Genomic DNA, 14,013 nt, shown 5'->3' with positions numbered 1-14,013 from the left:
AATGACTGGTGTATAATGACACCCAGGTCTCGTTGCACCTCCCCTTTTCCTAATCAGCCACCATTCAGATAATAATCTGTTTTCCTATTTTTGCCACCAAAGTGGATAACCTCACATTTATCCACATTAAATTGCATCTGTCATGAATTTGCCCACTCACCCAACCTATCCAAGTCACTCTGCATCCTCTTAGCATCCTCCTCACAGCTAACACTGCCACCCAGCTTCGTGTCATCCGCAAACTTGGAGATGCTGCATTTAATTCCCTCATCCAAGTCATTAATATATATTGTAAACAACTGGGGTCACAGCACTGAGCCTTGCAGTACCCCACTAGTCACCGCCTGCCATTCTGAAAAGGTCCCGTTTATTCCCACTCTTTGCTTCCTGTCTGCTAACCAATTCTCCATCCACATCAACACCTTACCCCCAATACCGTGTGCTTTAAGTTTGTACACTAATCTCCTGTGTGGGACCTTGTCAAAAGCCTTTTGAAAATCCAAATATACCACATCCACTGGTTCTCCCCTATCCACTCTACTAGTTACATCCTCAAAAAATTCTATGAGATTCGTCAGACATGATTTTCCTTTCACAAATCCATGCTGACTTTGTCCGATGATTTCACCGCTTTCCAAATGTGCTGTTATCACATCTTTGATAACTGACTCCAGCAGTTTCCCCACCACTGACGTTAGGCTAACCGGTCTATAATTCCCCGGTTTCTCTCTCCCTCCTTTTTTAAAAAGTGGGGTTACATTAGCCACCCTCCAATCCTCAGGAACTAGTCCAGAATCTAACGAGTTTTGAAAAATTATCACTAATGCATCCACTATTTCTTGGGTTACTTCCTTAAGCACTCTAGGATGCAGACCATCTGGCCCTGGGGATTTATCTGCCTTCAATCCCTTCAATTTACCTAACACCACTTCCCTACTAACATGTATTTCGCTCAGTTCCTCCATCTCACTGGACCCTCTGTCCCCTACTATTTCTGGAAGATTATTTATGTCCTCCTTAGTGAAGACAGAACCAAAGTAACTATTCAATTGGTCTGCCATGTCCTTGCTCCCCATAATCAATTCACCTGTTTCTGTCTGTAGGGGACCTACATTTGTCTTTACCAGTCTTTTCCTTTTTACATATCTATAAAAGCTTTTACAGTCAGTTTTTATGTTCCCTGCCAGTTTTCTCTCATAATCTTTTTTCCCCTTCCTAACTAAGCCCTTTGTCCTCCTCTGCTGAACTCTGAATTTCTCCCAGTCCTCAGGTGAGCCACTTTCTCTGGCTAATTTGTATGCTTCTTCTTTGGAATTGATACTATCCCTAATTTCTCTTGTCAGCCATGGGTGCACTATCTTCCTTGATTTATTCTTTTGCCAAACTGGGATGAACAATTGTTGTAGTTCATCCATGCAACCTTTAAATGCCTGCCATTGCATATCCACCGTCAATCCTTTAAGTGTCATTTGCCAGTCTATCTTAGCTAATTCACGTCTCATACCTTCAAAGTTACCCCTCTTTAAGTTCAGAACCTTTGTTTCCAAATTAACTATGTCACTCTCCATCTTAATGAAGAATTCCACTATATTATGGTCACTCTTACCCAAGGGGCCTCTCACAACAAGATTGCTAATTAACCCTTCCTCATTGCTCAAAACCCAGTCCAGAATAGCCTGCTCTCTAGTTGGTTCCTCGACATGTTGGTTCAAAAAACCATCCCGCATACATTCCAAGAAATCCTCTTCCTCAGTACCTTTACCAATTTGGTTCACCCAATCTACATGTAGATTGATGTCACCCATTATAACTGCTGTTCCTTTATTGCACACATTTCTAATTTCCTGTTTAATACCATCTCCGACCTCACTACTACTGTTAGGTGGCCTGTACACAACTCCCACCAGCGTCTTCTGCCCCTTAGTGTTACGCAGCTCTACCCATATCGATTCCACATCTTCCCGGCTTATGTCCTTCCTTTCTATTGCGTTAATCTGTCCTTTAACCAGCAACGCCACCCCACCTCCCCTTCCTTCATGTCTATCCCTCCTGAATATTGAATATCCCTGAACGTTGAGCTCCCATCCTTGGTCACCCTGGAGCCATGTCTCTGTGATCCCAACTATATCATAATCATTAATAACAATCTGTACTTTCACTTTAGCTTCTCCTTCTCAAACTCCAGGGTGAATTCTATCATATATAATCACTGTCTCCCAAGAGCCCTTTCCCTAGTGAGTTCAACTACAAGCTGCTCTAAGAAGTGATCGCTTAGGCATTCCATAAATTCCCCCTCTTGGGACCCAGCACCAACCTGATTTTCCCAATCTACCTGCATATTGAAATCCCCCATGACTATCGTAACATTGCCCTTATTACATGCCTTTTCTATTTCCCATTGAAATTAATGTCTCAGATCGTAGCTACTGTTTTAGAGGCCTGTATTTAACTAACATCAGGGTCTTTTCACCTTGGCAGTTTCTGAACTCTACCACAAGGACTCTACATCTTCCGATCCTATGTTACCTCTTTCTAAGGATTTGACTTCATTTTTTATTAACAATGCCACGCCACCCCCTCTGACTACCTGCCTGTCCTTCTGATATAAGGTGTATTCTTGGATATTTAGCTCCGAACTATGATTTTCTTTCAGCCATGTCTCAGTGGTTCCCACAACATTATACCTGCCAATTTCTAACTGCATTACAAAATCAATATAACATCTTCAGTCCTGTATTCATCACCATTTTCAAACTTTTCCCCCATGTTACACTTCAACTCATCCCACTGACTGCAATTTTGCCTCATCATCTGCCCATCCATCCTCACAGTCTCATTACACACTACTCTGACTTGTATAAAATTACTCAGTGATGGAGCTAAAGGTTAAAAATTAGGTTTATTGGTCACATGTACATCGAAACATACAGTGAAATGCATTGTTTGTGTCAACGACCAACACAGTGCAGGGATGTGCTTGGGGCAGCCTGCAAGTGTTGTCAACGTAGTATGCTCACAACGTACTAACCCGTATGTCTTTGAAATGTGTGAAGAAACCCATGAGATCATGGGGAGATATTCTTATAATATGTTTCAAGTTGATTTACCATGTCATCACATTTAGTTCAATTTTGCTGTAATAAATATAAGGTTTTTTGCTTTCGGATAGCCCTATAAAAATGAAACCAGATGAGAACACAATCACGCTGAATGTCCATCATCATTCCCTCACTTATGGCAATGTGGTGATAATTGGTATGTAGCTTTTCTCAGCCCTGAAAGAAAGACATTGCCTTTCACACACAGTTTTTCAGACCTGGCGAAGCCATTTTATTAATCCAACATTTGTTTGAGTGTAGAACTTTCTGTGATCTCTACTGAAGCCAATTATGAAAATTGAAAATTTGGCTGAATGGTGTAATAACAACAACTCAATGTCAATAAGACGAAGGAACTGATTGATGACTTCAAGAGAGGCAAACTAGAGGTCCACGAACCAGTAATCATCGGAGGATCAGAGGTGGAGAGGGTCAGTAACTTTAAAGTCCTGGTGTCACTATCTCAGAGGACCTGTCCTGGATCCATCATATTAATATTATTGCCAAGAAAGTATGACAGCGCCTCTACTTCCTCGGGAGTCTGCGGAGGCCTGGCACGTCATGGACAACCTTGGCAAGCTTCTACACATGTGTGGTGGAAAGTGTGCTGACCGACTGCATCACAGCCTTGTGTGGAAACACTCCCCACCATTGAGCACGTCTACATGAAGCGTTGCCTTAGAAAAGCAGCATCCATCATCAAAGATTCTCACCACTCAGGCCAGGATCTTTTCTCGCTGCTGCCATCAGGTAGAAGGTACAGGTGCCTCAGGACTCAGACCACCTGATAACAGTTACTACCCCTCAACCGGCAGGCTCTTGAACAAATGGGGATAGCCACACTCATTTAGGGACTCTGTTATTTCATGCTCGCTATTTATTGCTATCTATTTATATTGCATTCGTACAGTTGTCCATTGATCCTGTTTACATTACCGTTCTATAGATTTGTGCCCGCCGAAAAAAGAATTTCAGCGTTGTATGAGGTGACATGTATGTACTCTGATAATAAATTTTACTTTAAACTTTGAAAATAAATAGCAGATTTTTAGCGGAATTTAGTCTTTCCACTGTGCTGCGCAATTGTTTTGAGAGATACTCCGCACACATATGAAATTATCTTATCAGGAACAGAGAGACTCCTCAACAAGACGTTACCGATTGCATCATTAAAACTTATTTCTAAATCAAGTGGGGATGGCTTTATTGCGGTTCTGGTCAATAGATCTGGCACTCAATCACCGGGAATGCAAATTGAAATTAAACTGTAAAACTGATCTCAAGCAGAAAAAGACCGAACACACAGAAGACAGCCTCTGTGGAACGAGAAATAGAGCTATGTTTCCCCTTGTGCACCTGAGTCGCTGGTAACAGTGCAACCTTTTACCCAACAAATTTGTGCTAAAATGCCAGAAAGCTTCGGACGAAGGGAAATTTAATTACCAGAGTGGATACTTAATCTCGCCAAAGAAAATCAATGCATCAGATATTTAAAAAGTTGTTTGGTGTATTGTTGCCCATTATCCTTCATCCCATTTCTATTTTTTAACCTTTATTTAAATGTACAGTAATTGACTGCACGACCCAGTGTGAAGCACCGATCTGATAGGCTGAAGAACGTGGCTCTTGCTTTTCCTGTTCACGAACAGTACAGATCCCCGCAGGGAACTCCACGGTGAAACAGATGCTGCATTAATAGAAAACATGTTGCCTAGACTGCAAATAATAAAAAAAACAGTCGGCAGATGTACACAGGTGAACGCCAGAAGCTGTTTCCTCGAGGTTGAGAACACAGTGCAGGTCTGCGTGAAGAAGAATTGCATCCTATTTTCGGCAGTGTGCGGCCATATGTGAGGTCTGGTGCCTGGAATTTAGCAGAACAGTGCTAAATCTGTAGAAAAACTGGTTTGCCAATTTCTTAAGCTATTCCCTCAAAGCACGAAACTTGATTGAAATAACTCCCTCCATATACACGCACTCCCTCCCCCCAAACCGAATTCGATTAAATCGAACAAACTGCGGAAGGGTCGCAAACCCAAAACGTTGACGGTTTGTCCTTCCACAGATGCTACCTTATCTGCTGAGTTTCTGAGCTCTTTCTGTTTTTATTCTATTAGATTCACACCCACCTTAAACTTGTCGCCTCCCACTGCTTGGTTCATTCAGAAATCCCGGTAAACAGCATAAACAAAACAGTATAAGTTCCATATGCCATTGAAAGTTACCCTATGTGTGTATATGTTCTGAGACTTCGGTGACAGACAATACATACTGGTATTGCGCCTTGTGTTAACTCCTGGAGCTTGACACTTCCCAGATTTTGGCAGATTCCTCTTGATGGCTTCCTGCCGGAGTTTTTCTCGCCCTACCGAAACTGTTGACGCCTCTACTGGAAGACCTTTCCGCCTTCCGCTCGGACGCGGCTGCTGAGACTGCTGTGGCTAGCTCGCTCGACGCCAGCTTGGCCCCATTCCCCCACGCCAGGCTTTCACTCGTCCGCAGTCGTCCACGATTTGGCTCTTTTTCTAACCGCCAGCAGGACGTCTGTGTCTTTGCTGACGATCCTCTCCCTTCCTATTGCCCCAAAGGTTTCTGCAGCGACTCCTCATGTTTGTTGCCGCGCTGAGTGTGGCTCGACCTCACGTCGTCTTGCTTTTCCGCTGGACGTCATGACTTTCTCGTCGATCGTCGACTTCTTCGGCACTTGGGCTCAGTCGGTGAACTGTGCGTTCTTTAGTTTACTCCTCTCTCTTTCAATCCCATTCTTTCCACGGTCTCCAACTGATGTCTTTGCAATCTCTCTCTCTCTCTCTCTCTCTCCAATGAAGCTAAAAATCTACTATAAAACGTCACCCCATTAACCCTTTGAGACTCAGAATCTTCCCCAACCGGGATTCAAGATTTCACCAGGAATCTGCACTACATGATGAGCGACCCGTTGTGAAATAAGTGACAGGCAGTCGTTGATCGGATGCAGAGACAAATAATTCATAGCCCTTCAGAAGTGAACTTGTCCCGCCCGTGCTGACATCCTAGAGGCAAGGTTGAAGCTGGGCTCCACTTTTTCCGTGCCCTCCTTCGCGAGGTCCGCACTGCTCGACGGCTCTCCCGGACTGACAAGCACGGCAGGTCATCTTGCTCCGAGTACCTTGGCTACAACTTGCTCCTTCTCACTTCCCAGTACTGCTCATATTTTGCGGAAAGTACTGGACCACGTTGAGGGACTCAGCCAAGATTTGAAGTCTGCGAAAGCTAACTCTCTAGGTCGCTCAGAATTGCGAGATTTCGGCCAGGAATTACTCCGCCGCTTTTGGCTACCCATTGCCATCAGTGATAACTTTATGCTGTAGTTGGAACCGAGAACTGAGGGCACAAGGCAAACTCTAAAAACTAGCGCTGAGGTATGTATTCTGTTCACGATTGTACACTTGCAGATTGGAGCCGGACATTCATAAACATCCAGAATGCTCTATATACATTTGCATTTCATAAGTGGCTGCTCTTCGGGTTTGTCTGAATAAGGTTTAATGTGAAACTTCCGTACTTCTGACTCAAACCCACTTGAGACTACCCATTCTATAGCAAAGCAATATGTTTTATACATCTTTTGCAAAGTTAATCTACACAGACATTTGATATTAATTTAAAATGTACACTGTGCTAAGAATACATATTGGGTCAGTGAATTATTCTAAATTCATTAAAAGTTGCCTGCGCTTTGAAATTGGACAGTTTCGTTGTGACCTCTAGTGTTCAGTTGAATAATGGAGAAAGTATCAAGTTACTGATCCATAAACGAGAGATAATCTGCAGATACTGAAGTCCTAGCGACACACACAAAATGCTGGAGGAACTCACTAGGCCAGGCGGCATCTATGGGAAAAAGAGTCCAGTCGATGTTTCCGGCCGAAACCCTTCAGCCGGACAGTTACTGATCGATATTTTGTTTTAGTACAGCTAATGCCTGCTTTGAAAGGGGGAAACACAACTACAGCTGTGAAGATCCCTGCTGCATCTGATGACCCTGTGATCTCTGTCTCAGAGGCCGATGTTAGACTGTCTCTAAAGAGAGTGAACCCTCGCAAGGCAGAAGGTCCCGATGGAGTACCTGGTAAGGCTCTGAAAACCTTTGCCAACCAACTAACAGGAGTATTCAAGGACATTTTCAACCTCTCACTGCTACGAGCAGAAGTTCCCACTTGCTTCAAAAAGGCAACAATTATACCAGTGCCTAAGAAGAATAATGTGAGCTGTCTTAATGACTATCGCCCGATAGCACTCACATCTACAGTGATGAAATGCTTTGAGAGGTTGGTCATGACTAGACTGAACTCCTGCCTCAGCAAGGACCTGGACCCATTGCAATTTGCCTATCGTCACAATAGGTCAATGGCAGATGCAATCTTAATGGCTCTTCACATGGCTGTAAACCACCTGGACCACACAAATGCTTACATCAGAATGCTGTTCATTGACTATAGCTCAACATTTTCTTCGGCAGTTGAACGGGACACGACTGCACAAGCACGTGTAAGTCAGACCGTGAGGCAGCGGGAGTATTTAAAAGAGAGAAGATTAACGGAGCAGGTGACGGAGTAGAGGGAGACAGAGTAGTAAGGCTTTGGCTCCTGAGGCTTCGGCGAGCAGAGGCTGAGGAAGAGCTTCACTCTAAGTGAGGTAAGGCCGGGTAAGAACCATAGAAACCATAGAAACTACAGCACAGAAACAGGCCTTTTGACCCTCTTGGCTGTGCCAAACCATTTTCTGCCTAGTCCCACTGACCTGCACATGGACCATATCCCTCCATACACCTCCCATCCATGTATCTGTCCAATTTATTCTTAAATGTTAAAAAGGAACCCGCATTTACCACCTCATCTGGCAGCTCATTCCATACTCCCACCACTCTCTGTGTGAAGAAGCCCCCCGTAATGTTCCCTTTAAACTTTTCCCCCTCACCCTTAACCCATGTCCTCTGGTTTTTTTCTCCCCTTGCCTCAGTGGAAAAAGCCTGCTTGCATTCACTCTATCTATACCCATCATAATTTTATATACCTCTATCAAATCTCCCCTCATTCTTCTATGCTCCAGGGAATAAAGTCCTAACCTATTCAACCTTTCTCTGTAACTGAGTTTCTCAAGTCCTGGCAACATCCTTGTAAACCTTCTCTGCACTCTTTCAACCTTATTTATATCCTTCCTGTAATTTGGTGACCAAAACTGAACACAATACTCCAGATTCGGCCTCACCAATGCCTTATACAACCTCAGCATAACATTCCAGCTCTTATACTCAATACTTTGATTAATAAAGGCCAATGTACCAAAAGCTCTCTTTACGACCCTATCTACCTGTGATGCCACTTTTAGGGAATTTTGTATCTGTATTCCCAGATCCCTCTGTTCTACTGCACTCCTCAGTGCCTTACCATTAACCCTGTATGTTCTACGTTGGTTTGTCCTTCCAACGTGCAATACCTCACACTTGTCTGTATTAAACTCCATCTGCCATTTTTCAGCCCATTTTTCCAGCTGGTCCAAGTCCCTCTGCAGCCCCTGAAAACCTTCCTCACTGTCTACTACACCTCCAATCTTTGTATCATCAGCAAATTTGCTGATCCAATTTATCACATTATCATCCAGATCATTGATATAGATGACAAATGACAATGGACCCAGCACTGATCCCTGTGGCACACCACCAGTCACAGGCCTCCACTCGGAGAAGCAATTCTCTATTACCACTCTCTGGCTTCTTCCATTGAGCCAATGTCTAATCCAATTTACCAGCTCCCCATGTATACCTAGCAACTGAATTTTCCTAACTAACCTCCCATGCGGGACCTTGTCAAAGGCCTTACTGAAGTCCATGTAGACAATATCCTTTAATAAATCTAATTACCTTTGGAGTAGGTAATGGAGGCAGCAGTTAGGGCAGTTGAGTGCTCCGTTTGCAGAATGTGGGAAGTCAGGGCAAGCACAATTGTCCCTGATGACTACACCTGTAAAAGGTGCATCCAGCTGCAGCTCCTGACAAACCGAGTTAGGGAACTGGAGCTGGAACTGGAAGAACCTCGAATCATTCGGGAGGCAGAGGCAGAAATAGAGAGGAGTTATAGGGAGATAGTCACTCCTAAGAGTTAGGAGGCAGGTAGCTGGGTGACTGTCAGGAAAGGGAAGGGGAATAGACAGAGTGAGCATAGCACCCCTGTGGCCCTTCCCACCAATAACAAGTACAATCGTTTTGGATACTGTTGATGGGGACGACCTACCAGGGCCAAGTTGCAGTGGTTGCGTCTCTGGCACCGAGATGGGATCCTCAACTCAGAAGGGAAGGAGGGGAAAGAGGAGAGCAGTAGTGACAGGGGATTCGATAGTTAGGGGGATAGATAAGAGGTTCTGTGGAAGAGATCAAGAATCCCGGATGGTCTGTTGCTTCCCTGGTGCCAAGGTCCGCGATACTGTATCTCGGATTGAGTTCTCGGTATTCTCAAGAGGGAGGGTGAGCAGCCGGATGTCGTGGTCCATGTAGGGATCAATGACGTGGGTAGGAAGAGTGAGGAGGTCCTGAAAGGTGAGTTCAGGGAGTTAGGTGCCAAGTTAAAGGACAGGACCTCCAGGGTAGCAATCTCAGGATTGCTACCAGTGCCACGTGCAGGCAGGTTTAGAAATAGTAAGATAGCACAGATTAACACGTGGCTGAAGACATAGTGCAGGATGGAGGGCTTCAGATTTATAGATAATTGGGCAGTTTTCCAGGGAAGGTGGGACCTGTTCCGGCGGGACGGCTTACATCTGAACTGGAGGGGGACAAATATTCTTGCAGGTAGATTTGCTAGAGAGTCTCCAGTGGATTTAAACTAGATACGGGGGGGGGGGGGAGGGGAACCAGAGTGTAGGAACAGATGTAGGGGAGAAGGAAGAAGAAGAAAATAGTAAAGTTGTTTGCACCATTAGTGATAAACAGAGAGTAAGAGGTGGAAAATTTCTTAAATGCATTTATTTTAATGCTAGGAGCAGTATGAGGAAGGTGGATGAGCTTAGAGTATGGATTGATACCTGGAAGTATGATGTGGTAGCTATTAGTGAAACATGGTTACAGGAGGGGTGTGATTGGCAACTAAATATTCCTGGATTTAATTGCTTCAGGTGTGATAGAATCAGATGGACAAGAGGGGGAGTTGTTGCATTGCTTGTCAGAGAAAATATTACAGCGGTGCTCTGGTAGGATAGATTAGAGGGCTCATCTAGGGAGGCTATCTGGGTGGAATTGAGGAATGGGAAAGGTGTAGTAACACTTATGGGGGTGTATTATAGACCACCAAATGGGGAGTGAGAATTGGAGGAGCAAATTTATAAGGAGATAGCAGACATTTGTAGTAAGCACAAGGTTGTGATTCTGGGAGATTTTAATTTTCCACACATAGACTGGGAAGCCCATACTGTAAAAGGGCTGGATGGTTTGGAGTTTGTCAAATGTGTGCAGGATAGTTTTTTGCAGCAGTACGTAGAGGTACCAACTAGAGAAGGGGCAGTGTTGGATCTCCTGTTAGGGAATGAAATAGGTCAGGTGATAAAGGTTTGCGTTCGGGAGTACTTCAGGTCCAGTGATCACAATGCTATTAGTTTCAATATAATTATGGAGAAGGATAGGTCTGGACCCAGGGTTGAGATTTTTGATTGGAGAAAGGCTAACTTTGAGGAGATGCGAAAGGATTTAGAAGGAGTGGATTGGGACAATTTGTTTTATGGGAAGAATGTAATAGAGAAATGGAAGTCATTTAAAGGTGAAATTTTGAGAGTACAATGAACTAGAACAATGTTGACTATCCACCAATCCTCTTGTACCTCTCCTGTCGCTAATGATACTTCAAATATATCTGCGAGGGTCCCAGCAATTTCTGCACTTGCTTCCCGCAGGGTCCAAGTGAACACTTAGTCAGATTTATCCACCATGATTTGCCTCAAGGTAGCAAACACCCCGTCTGGAATCTATACAGGGCCCATGAAATTGACGCCATTTTGCCTCACCTCCATAGACTCTGTATCTCTCTACTGAGTAAATACAGATGCCAAGAATGCATTTAAGATTTCTCCCATATTTTTTTTGGTTCCACACATGGATTACCATTCTGATCTTCCAGAGAACCAATTTTGTTCCTTGCAATCCTTTTGCTCTTAACATACCTGTAGAATCCCACAGGATTCTCCTTCACCTTGTCTGCTAGAGCAACTTCATGCACATCAATGTGGCCAGGCTGAAGACCCCCAGCGTTGCTTCAGCACTGGTTGAAGATTTAGAAACCAAGTTTGCTGATCCACACCTTGCAGGCAGTGCTGTGGACGACTGGGAACGCTTCAGGGATGCTGTCCATTCATCTGCACTGAAGATGCTAGGGCTCTCTACCTGCAAGCAGCATGACTAGTTCGATGAGAACGATGAGAACGATGAGGAGATACAGGCTCTATTTGTTGAAAAGCACCGCCTTCATCGTAACCATCAGAACAACCCATCATCAGCTGCCAAGAAAAACTACCAGTGCTCACAGGATGATCCAGAATAAACTGCATAAAATGCAAGATGCCTGGCTGAGCGCCAAGGCAGATGAAATACAGGGATACACTGGCAGAAACAACTTGAAATGATTCTACAAAGCCCTCAACACTCTCTACGGAGCTCAGTCTCTCGGGAGATTCCCCCCTCCTGAGTATAGATGGTACAACTCTCATTACAGAGAAGGCTCAGATCCTGCAGAGATGGGCTGAACACCTCAACCGACCGTCATCTATTAACGATGAGATGATAGACAGGATTCCCCAGGTCGACATCAACAGCGCCATGGATGACCCACCAGTAGTAACCAAAGTCACGAAAGCTGTCAGCCAGCTATCCAGTGGCAAAGCCCCGGGGGCAGACGCCATACCTGCAGAGATCTACAAAGCCGGTGGTCCTGTACTTATAGCGAAGCTCACTGAGTTGTTCCAGTCTTTTTGGAAGCAAGGATCCATTCCTCAGGAACTTAAAGATGCATCCATCGTACACTTCTTCAAGAGGAAGGGTAATCGACAAGTATGCGACAACCACCAAGTAATCTCGCTGCTCTCCATCACAGAAAAACCTTTGCAAGAGTTCTGCTAAATCGTCTGGTCACTCATCTGGAGCTGGGCTTGCTGCCAGAGTCACAGTGTGGCTTTCGCAAAGGTCGTGGAACTATTGACATGATTTTTGCCGTGCACCAACTTCAGTGTCAGGAGCAGAATCGCGAACTCTACACAACTTTTGTTGACCTCACGAAAGCCTTCGACACTGTCTGCCGGTAAGGCCCATGGAGGATCATGTCAAAGTTCAGCTGCCCCGCCAAATTCATTCAGGTGGTACGCCAGTTCCATGATGGCCAGAGTGCTGGACGGCGGAGAATCCTCTGAGGTGTTCCCAGTCACCAATGGCGTCAAACAGGGCTGTGTGCTCACACCCACACTGTTCAGCATGATAGGGTCGTAAAGAGACCCTTTTGGTACATTGGCCTTCATTAATCAAAGTATTGAGTAAAAGAGCTGGAATGTTATGATGAGGTTGTATAAGGCATTGGTGAGGCCGAATCTGGAGTATTGTGTTCAGTTTTGGTCATCAAATTACAGGAAGGATATAAATAAGGTTGAAAGAGTGCAGAGAAGGTTTACAAGGATGTTGCCAGGACTTGAGAAACTCAGTTACAGAGAAAGGTTGAATAGGTTAGGACTTTATTCCCTGGAGCATAGAAGAATGAGGGGTGAGTTGATAGAGGTATATAAAATTATGACGGGTATAGATAGAGTGAATGCAAGCAGGCTTTTTCCACTGAGGCAAGGGGAGAAAAAAACCAGAGGACATGGGTTAAGGGTGAGGGGGGAAAAGTATAAAGGGAACATTAGGGGGGGCTTCTTTACACAGAGAGTGGTGGAAGTATGGAATGAGCTGCCAGATGAGGTGGTAAATGCGGGTTCTTTTTTAACATTTAAGAATAAATTGGACAGATACATGGATGGGAGGTGTATGGAGGGATATGGTCCGTGTGCAGGTCAGTGGGACTAGGCAGAAAATGGTTCGGCACAGCCAAGAAGGGCCAAGAGGCCTGTTTCTGTGCTGTAGTTTCTATGGTTTCTATGTTTTCTGCCATGCTGAATGATGCAAGTACAGAGTGGATGGGAAGCTCTTCAACCTGAGGAGACTTCAAGCTATTACCAAAGTGAAGGAGACTGTTCTGAGAGACTTCCTCTTTGCCGATGACTGTGCCCTGAATGCTGGCTCGGAGCCAGGGATGCAAGTCAATATGGACAAATTCTCCACGGCTTGTGACAAGTTTGGACTCACCAAAAACATCAAAAAGACTGAAATCATGCACCAGCCTGCCCCTCATGCACCGTACACAGAACCGAAAATCACAGTCAAAGGACAGAAACTACAGGCAGTTGACCAGTTTACTTACCTTGGCAGCACCCTCTCCCGAGCAGTGACTATTGATACAGAAGTTAACTGCAGAATAGCAAAGGCAAGTTCTGCTCTCGGTAGACTGCGCTCAACTGTACGGGAACACCGAGGAATCAGTCCAGCAACAAAACTGAAGGTCTACAGAGCCGTGGTACTCACTACCCTCCTGTATGACTGTGAAACGTGGACTGTGTATTTAGGGCATGCAAGACAGCTCAACCATTTCCACATGACTTGTCTTCGCAGAATATTAGGCATCAGATGGCAAGACAAGTACCAGACACTGAAATTCTCTCTCGAGCAAGTCTACCATCAGTCCACACACTGCTGATGAGAGCTCAGACCCGGTGGGCAGGTCATGTCATCCGCATGCCAGACGAGCACATACCCAAGCAGCTCCTTTCTGGGGAACTCTCTGCTGGAAGACGCTTGCATGGAGGGCAGAAG

The 14,013-nt window shown here is 44.8% G+C and overlaps 1 protein-coding gene across 5 annotated transcripts in view; it reads right to left on the bottom strand.

Annotated features, from left to right (window-relative positions):
* Positions 1-5,956, bottom strand: part of LOC134356647 (kelch domain-containing protein 8B-like) — a 163,548-nt gene extending 157,592 nt beyond the window's left edge. For 2 of the 5 annotated variants that reach the window (XM_063067620.1, XM_063067621.1), the window contains exon 1: positions 5,371-5,951. The gene's annotated coding sequence lies outside the window, so the exon portion shown is untranslated. Of the gene's footprint in view, positions 1-5,227 lie in introns of all 5 variants that reach the window. The other 3 variants (XM_063067623.1, XM_063067622.1, XM_063067619.1) reach the window with 3 other exon arrangements.
* Between the last annotated feature and the right edge of the window lie 8,057 nt (positions 5,957-14,013).

This window comes from Mobula hypostoma, chromosome 15, assembly GCF_963921235.1.
Source record: "Mobula hypostoma chromosome 15, sMobHyp1.1, whole genome shotgun sequence".
Classification (NCBI taxonomy): Eukaryota; Metazoa; Chordata; class Chondrichthyes; order Myliobatiformes; family Myliobatidae; genus Mobula; species Mobula hypostoma.
This window is presented reverse-complemented; position numbering and strand designations above follow the sequence as displayed.